Raw genomic sequence first — 13,150 nt, forward strand, 5'->3', positions numbered from 1 at the left:
GAGCTTCAAGTGACTACCTCAATACAGCATGCCTTGCAGAGTAGCGCATGCTCTGCCAAGGCTCGACCTAAAAACCTGGACTGAATGAGCTAGTTATGTGTGGATCTGGGAAACTTCAGAGTTCTGCTCCAGGATCTCGAGTGCCTCGCCTGTTTCTTGATCCTGTCACCTTCCTCCTGAGTTCCTGCCTGTCCCTTGAGCTCCTGTCCAGTCTCCTGAGTTCCTCTCCTTGACCCATGGCTCTTTTTTGGTCACAGTAAGGCCAAATCTAGGTTTATCCACCCTTTGTGGAAACATGGTTCTCCCACCTTCATTGCGGGAGGCGAAGAAACATAGCGGCAGCAGGTTCTCCATGCCATGCAGGCATAGTGCACCAGAGCGCAATTATAGACCAGATGTACTTACACTTTGACCAGTCCAGTGCCACCCAAAGGGACGCTAACCAGCACAAAATGTTTTTGTGAATTAACTTTCCAGTGCAAAACTTGGTTTGCATTGGAAAGTAGCCCTAAGGTAAAGCAAAGAGGCTCTCAGTGCCTCAAGGGGACGTCCATAGGTGGTACATGGGTGTTCCCATGCAAGGGCTTCAGTCCCCCCCAGTCGTGTGTGTCAGCCTGGGCTGAGACAGCTTCCTGGGCACACACATAGGCAGTTTTAGAGATGCTGTAGGCTGGCTGGTCTGGCGTCCGTCTTATTGCAGCCGCCCCTGAATACTTCACAGGTCTTTAAAAGACCATTTACTTGTTAACAAGGCTTTGTAATTTTTTCACCCCTTCTTAGAGCCCTTGCATCTCCACTCTGACTATTGCCTATTGTTGGAAGAATTACCCCCCCCCCCCCCCCGAAATTTTTAGTAGCCCTCCTGAAATTTGGCTCTAGTTGCGCCTCTGCAAAGACCCATGAGTAAAATTTTGTTGACTGGGAGTTGCCCCAAAAAATACGCATTGTCAAGACAGGCATTAAGTTGAAGCAATGTTTAAATGGCATCAAACTTTGAATGTGTGCTGCATTGTAGCGGACACATACTAAGTCAGAACAGTTGTTGAGTATGTCAAAGCATAGTTTTTGAACTGGAAGTGTACGCCTCCAGTAAAAAAACTAGGCTCGACATCATGCAGGCACCCTTGGACTATGGTGCAAGAGCGTATGCATGGTGCAAGGGTGATGCACACCAGTGCTTGGGGAGAGAGCAATAGCACCAGGCGCTGTCCTGCTCTCTTCCTTTCAAGCAACGCAGCACAGCAACTTTGGTTGCTGTACTGCGTGAAAAAAAAGTAAATTTGTCTGTATGTATTTTCCAAGATGGACCCCCTCAAGGGGTGTTTCTTCTGAAAAAACAGGAAACGTATGTTCTCTGGGGCTGGGAGTTTTCTGTCTCTGTGGAGACATTTCTAATGTTTTTAGGTCGAGCCTGGGCAGCATATGTGCTGCTCTGCGAATCATGCTGTATTGGAGTATGTACTTGAAGCCTCGCCCATATTTGTCATTGGCTTGTGTCATTGTCCTTCTTAAATGCTGGCTTCTGATTCGTTATTAGGCTTGTTAGTCCCTCCTTAGTACCACCTTGTCTTCATTTGTAACCTCCCATGAGGACTGGCCCTTTTACTGCGGTTGTTACACAGTACATCTTCTTTAGTCTTTATGCTCTATTTTCTTTAATGAGTTTCTCTTACTGCAGGAGGATCTCTCGTGCGCAGTTGTCACCACTGACCTGTTTATTTAACTCATAGCAAACGGGGAGTTCTTCAGGGGGCATGGGAGACAGAAGGGGGCAACTCAGCGATGCCTTCAAGCATTTGGAATGCAATAGGTCTTGCATTTGCTAGAGTTTAAGCTCGTATACACCAAAACGTAAATAAAAGGCATTGTCATTTACAATTCCAATAGCTCACACTCACATAAATGATAGACATATTGCATTGCAGATGCTCGTTCGGTCTGGTACAGCAGGGTGGTTCTGGGTAAAATAGATGCCTGGGGGTATGGTGGCACATCTTCCACAAGGGTTTTCTCAACAGAAGAGCCTGCAGCAGTTCTGCTTTCTGGAAAAAGTATTCCCCAAGCTTTAAAAGAGACAGGTGAACCGAGAAGATGTTGGATGTGCCATTAGGGTAGCTGTTAAATTTCCCAGCTCTTTGTGTGATGTGCTTCTCTGCTCTGCTCTGCTCCAGTCCAGTTTTTTTTTCTTCGAATTCTGGGACTTGCAGTCCTAATTTATAATTGGATAAACAAGACCACAATTCAAATAAAAAACCTAGACTGGCGCTGTACTTAACCATGGACCTAGGAAACTTGGCGGGCTGCTTTTGTCATATTCTGGAGCATGTACAGGGGCTGATTAATCAAGGTTTCATGCAGCAAGACACCTTACTGCGCAGCGTGAAAGGGATAGGGCAGGAATGCACCATATTTAACATTATAACGCGCATTCCTGTCCTCTCCTGGCGCACATTTGGCTGTCTATCGGCAACACAGACCGCTCGTCTGTATAGAAAGTAGAACAGTTCACGCCCGCCGACACGTCGACCTCCAATAGAGGAAGATTGGAAATTCATGTAACTACGGACACATCATCAGTCTCCACCATGGACCCATTATGCTAAGATCGTCCTCAAGCCACGCAAGACAATATAAGGACATTATACAGGTTTCTGTGATATACTAGCTAACCTGTCGGGGTCCCAGTAAGACTTTTAAAATTCAAACTGGTTCGGACGGAAATGGATGCGGTTTGACACAATATATACCAGAACAATGTGAAGATCTGCGTGCTTTCTCTCTGAGTGGGGTCCATATAAAATTGATGCAACTTCATTACATTGACATAGTCCATCTAATAGTGGCCCAACAACCCACTATTCCACCCAGACAATATACCCCTACCACTCGCCTTAAGTTGTTCACATTGGCGGTTCTGAAGAAGGTGGTTATGAGCTATCTAACACCACCGAAACTTGCGTTGACTTGTCTGTGTAATACCGGGCCTGCAACACGGTCAAGAAGACTGAAATACATCTGTGTTTTGACTGACCACTAAGTGTATGTGATCTTGGGAGGGTAGGATACGTTGTGTGGTATGAGTGAGTATGCGTGTGCATGTTAGAGGCCAGTATGTGTATGTGGTCTATTCATAGGGGTCGTGCAAAATAATTTTCACATGAATGAAAATGTTTATAAAGACTGTCTCTCTTTATAAAATCATGAAATGCATAATATTCATGTAAAAAAAATATGAATATAATGAATGTTTTAAGACTTTTTTTGATACAAAAAATGATCTTATAAAAGAATAAAATAATGTTTTGATGAATAAAAAAATGCCTGTGAATCATGTCTCTGCTGTAGATAGCCCAATTGAGTTGGTTCAGCCTTATAAAAAGAAATATAGGTTGAGTGGGAGGTTTTGGGGTTGATTGTGGTGCAAGGGTGCCTGCATTGCAGGCAGGGCTGTTTTGGTGCAGCAAGGGACACCTTCCTGCACAAAAAAGAGCCTTTGGGGCTTTTCCCTCTCTCTATGTGTGCAGCACAATGAGGAATAAACAAGGCGCAATAAACATATTTCTCCTCGTTACGCCTCCCTTGGGAAGGCGTAGAAATTTGACGTATTCCCAGGTCTAACACTCATGGTAAATGTGGGAATGCGGCAAAATCCATATATCAAAAAAAGTAGGAATAAGAACCACAACAATTCTACAGACAATGCCTAGGGCATTTAGGGTCGCTGGCCCCTTGTGAAACCACCCAAGGTAGTGAGGAAGGGGACCCACGGGAGACACGTGCAGTGGCTGAAGCTACTGTCGGGATCTCTTTTAAAGCCTATGGAGAATGTCGCGGTTGAAATTTACAAGTTTAAAAACACTTCCAGCAGGAGTTCAAGTTCAATACTTTAGAGTTAAGCTTTTGAAGGGCCCACACCCACGAGAGTACCGAGGTTCCACTGTTACCTGCCCCAGGGAAGCCGGGTGCATAGGTCGTTTTCGATGTCGGGTCGCGGGCTGATTTTCAATGGCAAAACGTGAAGAACTGCTGCTAGCCAAAAGTGTTGTCGTGAAGAATGAAAGTGTAGATCTTGTAGAGAAGGACTTGAAAGCAGAGCGGACAGAGTCTAGGTCGTGTCACAGTGACCAGGGGGCTCAAGAGAAGGAGCCCTTCAATGTCGGGTGCTTCCAGGTAGAAGCACCCGACACGTCAAACACGAGCTCCACAGCACCATAATGGCAACACTGAAGACTGAAAAGTTTGGTATCAAACTTCTTAGCACATTAAACCCACACTGACGCCAGTGTGGGATTTAATGTACTAAGCACCCCAGAGGACATCTTAGAGATGCCCCCTTAAACCTAACCTACAATCCACGTCTGCTCTGAGGCTGCCTAGGCTGCCACACAGCAGACATGTTGCTGGAACCCTGGGTAGGAGAGCCCCTGCTCTCCAGGGGCCTGCAACAATGCACATCCTGGGCGAGGTGCTAAATCTCCTCCCCCAGGATGGGCAGGGGGAAGCTTCAAAGGCATGCCGCCTCTGTGAGCTTCCCCAGGCCACTGCAACCCCCCATTCTGGCGGGAAGCTTTGGCCGGAAACCCCAAATAAGGACAGGGGATGTGCCAGCCTGCCAACCCCACCCCTCAGGTGGGGGAGGCGAGGTGAAGCACATCTCCGGGCTCTCGCCATCTTGAAGATGGGGAGCCCTACCCTATCAGGACTAGGCTACTGCCCCCCTGCCACAGGAGAGAGGCAGGATAGGTGGTGTACCCACCCCAGGACAGGGACCCATTGGTCCCTGCCCTTCACCTACCTATAACGCCCCTAAATCTAGTATTTAGGGGCACCCCGAACCTTCCTTCCCCAGATTCAAAACTACAAAGAAGAGCAAGAAGACCTGCCCTGCAACTGCTAAGAAGAGGAAGACACCAACTGCTTTGGCCCCAGCCCTACCGGCCTGTCGACCCTCGTACCTGCTCCAGCCCGGCATCTCTTGTGGCCAGCAACCTCACAAACCCCGGAGGACCTGGCTACCTTTTGGCTCTAAGCCCCTGGGACTCCCATGAGTAGAGGCTCTACTCAAAACCTATTTCTAATCCCTGGCAGCAGCCCGGAACCGCGAACCCAGCACACTCTGCACCAGCCAAGCCTGGCCAGTGCCGGAGTGAACCAAGACCCAGAGGACGACCCCACGGCGACTGTGACCCCGAGTCCGGCACCCAAGGACCAACCTCAACACTCCTGAAGAAGCCTGCAGCCTCAGAACAAGGTGCCCCCCCCTACCGCGATCAACAGAGGGTAAGATTTCCCAACACCAAAAGGCACCCCTGCACGCTGCGCCCCGCGGCCCCCTGTGCCCAAATCCCGGGGTTCCCATCTATCCTCCAACTACCCAACTTACCTCTCGAAGTGGTGGTGGCACCTGAAGAATCCTCGTCCCCGAGCTTGCAGTCTTTTTCTAAACCGGAGATTTCACATTGAAACCAATTGAGCGCCCGAAGGCTCAAAAGCACCCTGCACCCAGCCGCCCGAGTGGCCCTGGCAGTGTAACCTCTACACCTACCTACTTCCCCAATTGCCCTGAGTAAGTGACCAGGAGCCCAGCTCCCACAGCCGCGTGGTTTGCTAGTCAGCAGCCACCAACCAAGGCCCCCCTATCCCTCATAGGATAACATTGGGCCTAACTCTCTCTGCACCCGGCCGCCCTAGAGTCGCTGAGGGTGAACCAACTGTACCTACCTGACCCTGGGGGACCCCTGAGTCTATGCCCAGAACCTCAACTCTGCCAGTCGAGTACTTACCCTTAAACCGCAAACTCTATTTTCCTCATAGGGTAACATTGACTGGCTTTTTCCTGAAATTTCTTCTAAGTGTGGACTTTTCAAAACTTAAAATATTCACCAAAAATCAGCCGAGTAACGAAAACGAAATTACTCACCTGCTCTTAGGTGAGCTCCCAGTGCTGGATCTTGGTGCCCAGTACTGACTCTGAAAAATACTTACAACTGTACTTACCAGTAACTCAATTTTCTTCCATAGGAAACCATTGACTGTTTTTCTGTGAGAAACCATTGACTGTTTTTCTGTGAAATTTCTTCTAAGTGTCAATTTCTGCAATCTTTAAATATTCTTTAAAAATCGTATAATATCTGAAAACGTAATTACTTACCTGTTTTGGATAAAGGTCCCAGTACTGAGTCTAGGTACCCAGTACTGGATTACAAAAGTAACGTGAACATACTGTACCTGCAACTTGAATTTTCTGCCATAGGGAATCATTGACTGTTTTCTTTGAAATATTTTCGAAGTGTCTACTTTTAAAATAGCTAAATATTGTTTAAAAATCATCACAGTAATTAAGTCGACTTTCATCACTTGATTCTAAGAACTGACCCAGGACTGAATCTAGGATCCAGTCCTGGAATTCCAAAAGTAATCCTAAAAGTAATCTGTTGCAAATAACTTAAAATTTCCATTGAGCTCAATGCATTGGTGTGTTTAAAATAGTGTTGCCTATTGCAACCACTTGTAACTGTTTACAAAAGTCCATTGCATATTGCAAAAGTATTTATATAAAGCATCTCATTCTGAGAAAGTATATTTTAATGCCAAGTGTTGGTTCTAAAATAAAACAAGCATATATTGTTTATATATAAACCATTGGCCTAGAGTTCAGTTATTGAGTGTGTGAGACCATTTGCTGACTGAGTGTGTTCAACAAATGCTTTACACTGTCCTCTGATACTGCCTTACTGCTCGACCAAGCTACCACTTTAGAGAGTAAGGTTATATCTAACTTTAGCCTCTGCCAAGCCCTTGGGGACTGTGGACTCTGTACACCCTGTACCTATTAGGGAACAGTATATACAGAGCCACTTTCTCACAGAGTGCAAGCACCACCTTACCCAGACTACAGTAGTGGTCTGGTGGTGTCATTTGGTATGGCTGTCCCAGGGGTGGCACAATCAGTGGTGCTGCCCCTGGTAGGCCTCTGAGGGACCCATGCCCTGGGTACCTAGGGTACCATCTACAAGGGGCTGATAGGGTGTCCTCAGTATCCAACTGGAATGTACCTAGGGTACTCACATCAGTTTTAAGGAGGAAGCAGATAGGCTGGGGTCCTGGATAGCAGGATCTCAGCCAGACTAGTCAAATACCAGGCAAAAAGTTGGGGGCTACCATATAGTCAGATTCCACCTTCCTACACTGTCTTCCTCCATCTTTACGCCATCTTCGCTCAGAGTCTAACAACCTGTTTGCAGTGCCAAGCCCTTTTCAATTCTGGTGGTCCAGCCTTGGGTTTCCGCTCCATTTGCGTGGTCAAATTACCTGCCATTTTGGATTCCAGAAACTCCTTAAAACCCTTCTGTTTCATTGACCTTGACAGAAACCTTCCTGGTTTCAACCCACCCAACCTCTAATCTAGAACCAAGATGCCCCGGGGCGAACTCACACTTTACAAGCAATCCTTCAGTTCACTGCAATTCGGTGTTTGGTCACTTTTTCTTGTAAAGTATTGACTGCTTCATATTAACAAAGACAACATCCTATGGCCCTTGTGAATAACACACAAGCAGTGATGTCATGGGGACAAGAGGGGTCAAAGTGAGTTTTTGGTCAGTTCTGCTAGACCTAGAATTTTTATAAAATTGTATCTCTGAGTTGGCTCTCTTTAGTGTGCTATATATATATATATATATATATATATATATATATTTACCAAAACCACCTGCGTGCCTCGCAAACCTTTAATGTTGCAAGGAGCTATAGAAGTATTCCTTTTCAGTCAGTCAAACATGAACTAGACACGTTAGTTGTAGCTCTGATGAGCCCTTCATTCTTCCAAAACAGCACACCCACATCACAGCTAGAGTACTGTTAAAATGATACGAAGCTTAACTGGAAATGTATAAAGCTGAAAACATGTAAGGGTTATATTGTCAATCTCGCTTCTCAAAGGCTGCAGTGGTGCTGCTGCACTCCATGCCTGGTGGTGGCGCTAGAGAGAAAGGACATCTGTGCAGCCGGAAGTAGGGTACCGTGGGCCCTTTAACTGCTGCCTTGGCTCTGCAGACCTCACAATGGCGCCTTCTCCATGAACATTCTACCGCTGCCATTGGAGTTTTAGCTTCAGCTAGCAGAGGCTGCTACACTTGGATTAAAACAAAGATGGAGGCAGAAGTTTGCTTGCCAAGTCTCTGGACCCTGTTTTCTTCAGCGACATTGTCGTGTCCAGGGACCCCTGAACCACAGTAGAAGGGCATTAGATCACAGCAAGAGGCAGACAGTGGTCCCTGCTTCTCCAGGAGGTGGTTGTGACAGACACTGGTGAAGTCCAGACAGAGAAGATCTGCTCTTTTAAAATGTGCTACAGAGGAGATCAACAGGAGAGAAAGAGATTCTAGGCAGATAATGAACCCGGGTCATCTCAGGTCAGTGAAACCAGCTTAAGTGGGAAGCCTGCTGAGATATCTTAGGCAGACTTGCCATCTTCCAACTGTTGCAGCCGATGCATACAAAATGTGATGGATGGAATGCTTGAATTAATCTCAACCACTAATTACTCAGGTGCCAGTCCATCGTTATTTTGCACACTATGTCACCTCAGTTTGGACCCAGTTATATGCAAATCTGCCTTGATCCTTCTTCAATCATAACAGTCCAGCCCGAACTGCCAGGCCTGGTCCTCCCTGAACCAGAACACAAGCAACCCAGGACGTTTTTCACCTTATTATGTGCTCATCAGCCAGATAAAGCTTGGTTCCAGTGACACAGTATACCCAGGACCCACAACTGGGAATACCCATCCCACTTAGGGCAACACAATAAGTACACAAAACAGCTTTAGCTGCATCTTCATACTTAATTACTAAAAACACTGGACATATATATTGGCTGGGCCAGATTGGGGAACTTAAAGCAGCTCTGGCAAAGATGATCAAACAAGCCCCACTGCTTTCGTTTTCTCATGCTCTCTCTCTCTTTCCATCCATTCTCTCTCTTTCTCCCAGATTGCTTTCTCCCTCTATTTATCGACCCCTTGAACACTTCCTGTGCCTGCTTCAATAAACCTCAGGGAGGTGGGGAAAGTGACAGAGGCTCCAAGGTGGTCCTCGGTTTTCAAAATCCCATTCCATGGGCTCTTTGCCTCCATGGAAATTCCCTGTAGAATAAAGGCCTGTCCGGCCCTTTTGAACATTGCATGGGGCAAATGATCCGCAGTTCATCCATTGGCTGTCTTGCACTGTGAGTGATGGTACTTTACCTGATCACATGTGCACATCCACCTAAAAAGAAGTGCGCTAAGTATCACAACAAATCTGGATTCCTAAAGTGAGTGGCATGCGACTGCCTAGACCAAAAGCTGAGAGATTTGTTTAAACAGAAAAGGAAAACCCAGGGAGGGATATATGATGTCATCCTAACATGAAACTGTGTGGTAACCTCATAGTTAAGAACTGTCATGCGGGCAATTAAGAACGATTAATGCTTTGAGTAGTGAGAAGTAAGACTTACTATAGGCATTGTCAACTCGTCCAGATATCTTTTTAATCATTCCATTGTAAGGCACTATGAACTTGCATTATAGACACAGTAAACCAGCCCACCAAGACACCTACCTTGGCTGTACTTTGAGTAGGATGGGAGGCAATTAAATTAATTTTGGGATAGTTTTATCTACTTAAATGAACATTTGAACGGATTTGATGAAAATCACACCTAATGTCATATTCAATCCACTTCCATCATGTCAACAGAACCAAAGGCTGTGGAATGTCCAAGGTCACTGGGGTCAGCGGAAGTGTCGCCAACGTCCCGTCCCGTAATCCAGTGAGGATCAAAGATCGTTGAAGACAACTCCTTGTGATGTGCACACATTCAACAGTTGTGTGACCTCACTGTTTATGACACTGGAGAGGTCAAAGAGCATGAGATGTCACATGACCATTTATGGTGTTAAAAGTAGACGCCCAGTAAAATGAGAGCATACAAGGATGGGAGTGTCCCTGTGAGCACCACTCCAGCTTCAACATCTTACATCACTCGGGTACCGACTCTTAACCTCTTCACCAGCCTCCACATCCTCTCAAGGGGTGGCCAATCAAGACCCAGCACCAGGCGTCCTGGTTGTTAAAGAGATAGAGCTGTCTGAGGTTGTCACTCCATGACACAAACCCACCTGGCTGAGATGGGCCAAGGGTGCCAGATGCTATCAATTGAAGCAAGTGAAGACTCCAACTCGCAGAATGCACCACTGTCTTGAAGGAAAGTGTAGTATTCTTCATTATTTGGTATTCTGTACTGTTTCTTTAATTGCCATGATTCTAGGTTAGAACCATGGTTATGTCATGTATGGTGGGGTTCTGCCGAGGCAGTTATCTGCAGACCTTAAACTTGTTAAGTCGCTTTCTTGTCAGCCTTGCTTCCCAGTAATTTCCTTTATTGGATGTACGGCCAATAAATCTGCTTTGGATCATAACAGCGTCTTCTCAACTTTGTGGACAACCACCTTGCTACAGAAAGCAAAGAAACAACATTTTCAGCAGACATGGAGCGATCAAGCATCCATTTATGGAGGGAGGCGTGCATGGATGTGTGAATTTACCGCCAGGGGTGACATCACACACATTTTGGCTCCCATTAACATCACATGGTTGAAGGCATGTCCAGCCTTTACTCACTCAACAGCCTCTTTTTACTGCTGAGGGTTTATTTTCTTTCCCAGACACTGCCTTTATGATAGTAGAAAACAGGAGTAAGGAGAGCGGACTTAGGGGCCTCCAAGTGCAGGCCAGGGGAGCCATGCATGGATGGGCAGTCAGTAATGCCTTCTCCTAAGGGAGGGGCCCTGCTGTAGTCTGAGATGTCTATAAACCAAAACTGGGCTTTGGCTCAAATAGCCAGCAGGACTGAGCCGAATAAACTAGGAAACAGAACACCTTGTCCTAACTGAAATCAGTTAAACAGCAGAATATTTTCAAAAACTCTCGTGAAGTGAAACACGAAAAGATGGCTTTACAAATTGCCTGTTCTTCAAAACACTTTTTGTTTATTTCACATCCTTATTTTTTGTGTGATTAGCAAAGTTAATTAACAAAAAGACAGAACAACTGTACATTATTCATACATATATATACAACACAAATGACAATATACTAAACAGCACCCTAACGGATTTATACATTCAATCATCAAACAATCTTGGCCAATACATTCATACCGGAAACTGACATATACTGAACTAAACGGTCCTTTTACCACTACTCTCTTTTAGGCACAAATTGTTGTCCGTATTTTATGCGTATTAAGACATTTTCTTCCTTAATATACACTTAAAGACCCACATAAACATTTAGGGCAAAGCTTTTATATGGAGTGTGTGGAGGACCGACTGGTCGACGCGTTTCGAACCTCTATCTTTATGAGGTTCTCCTCAGGACCAATAAGTTATGCAATACAAATAAAATCAATATAAAGATGAATCCAAAACCCAATGAACAGTTTAAGAACTTAAGCCAGCCCCCACCAACGGCCTGGCACATCCGTGGTGGTGAAACAAGGGTGCTGTTTAGTATATTGTCATTTGTGTTGTATATATATGTATGAATAATGTACAGTTGTTCTGTCTTTTTGTTAATTAACTTTGCTAATCACACAAAAAATAAGGATGTGAAATAAACAAAAAGTGTTTTGAAGAACAGGCAATTTGTAAAGCCATCTTTTCGTGTTTCACTTCACGAGAGTTTTTGAAAATATTCTGCTGTTTAACTGATTTCAGTTAGGACAAGGTGTTCTGTTTCCTAGTAGTCTGAGATGTCGGCTGCACTGCTGGAGAGATGTACACCTTCCCTCCTGGGTCCGCAGGCCTTCAGCTGTACCTAAGATGCCCTCAGCCCACACGTTAGCCGGGATTTAAACCAATATCAAAGCATTTGTTTTAATATCAGCATAAAAACACAAAACATTTCTGAATAAATTGGCGAAAATAGTATAATACGTTTTTTGTTTCAAAATGCATTCAATTTTTTACTTTGATATAGGCTAAACCTAACTTGCCTATTAGATGCACATTAAATGCAGTGCATGTGTTTCTGTATAATTGTGCTAACAATAACTATATCATTGTTAGAACCGGCGGTCTCTAGTTGGCAGAGGTATACACTTCTGACAAATAGGGACCAACCAACTCTAGTCCGGGAAAGGGGATTACACACTCAGATAACCCCTGCTACCCCCTTGGTAGCTTGGCAGAGCAGACAGGCTTATCTCAGAGGCAGTGTGTTAAGCATTTATGACCACATACAGTAATAAAGTGAATACACTACAGATGGACACGACACAGAAGTTATTATAAAAATAGTATTTTTATATAAGGCTTAGCACAAGACCAAATAACGACAAAAATATACCACAGTCTTAATAAGTACTCTTTGGAAGGAAAAATAATAGTTCAAGTAAGGTTTCTTCTTGGCAAATAGTTCTTTAGCAAAGTATTCTTCTGAGCACAGTTCTTTGGCAACAATGTAACCCCCACAGGAGTCACACGACGTCGAGTCTACAGGATTCCCAAGGTTCGGCGTCGACCGCGAGGAGCGCTACGTCGAGCCTGGAGTTGCAACAGACCCCACAAGTACAGTACCTTGAGAAACGAAGAAAACGATGATCCACGGCGTCGAGATGTCGGCGTCGAGGTCGGCGTCGATCGTGCCTCGGAGTCGGGTCAATCCGCAGCGGTGTCGAGGGATGTCGGGCCGGAGCAGCGCTCACGGCGTCGAGAAGGGCGTCGAGTCGATGCGATCAGCAGCGGCGTCGGGACGGGGTCGCTTGGAGGTAGAGCCGATACTCACTCCTCACTGGCGTCGATACCGGCGTCGAGACGGGGTCACTTGGAGCCGGGGCCGATACCCACTGCTCACTGGCGTTGCTGCTGGCGTCGAGACTGCAGATTTTCCCTTGTGTACTGGAAACAACACTTTCCAGCAATTCAGCAATTCAGTAGATGGTGAAGTCCTTTGGCCCTGTGACTTCAACAGGAGACTGGCACTCTTCCAGTCCTTGGAGATTTCCTAGCAAGTGTTCAGAGAGTACACACCAAGTTCCTCTCTCCTTGTTCCTTGGCAAAAATAAAGAAGCAGCGTTCAGGTTCCTCCACAGCAAAACAGCACTC

This window comes from Triturus cristatus, chromosome 12, assembly GCF_964204655.1.
Source record: "Triturus cristatus chromosome 12, aTriCri1.1, whole genome shotgun sequence".
Classification (NCBI taxonomy): Eukaryota; Metazoa; Chordata; class Amphibia; order Caudata; family Salamandridae; genus Triturus; species Triturus cristatus.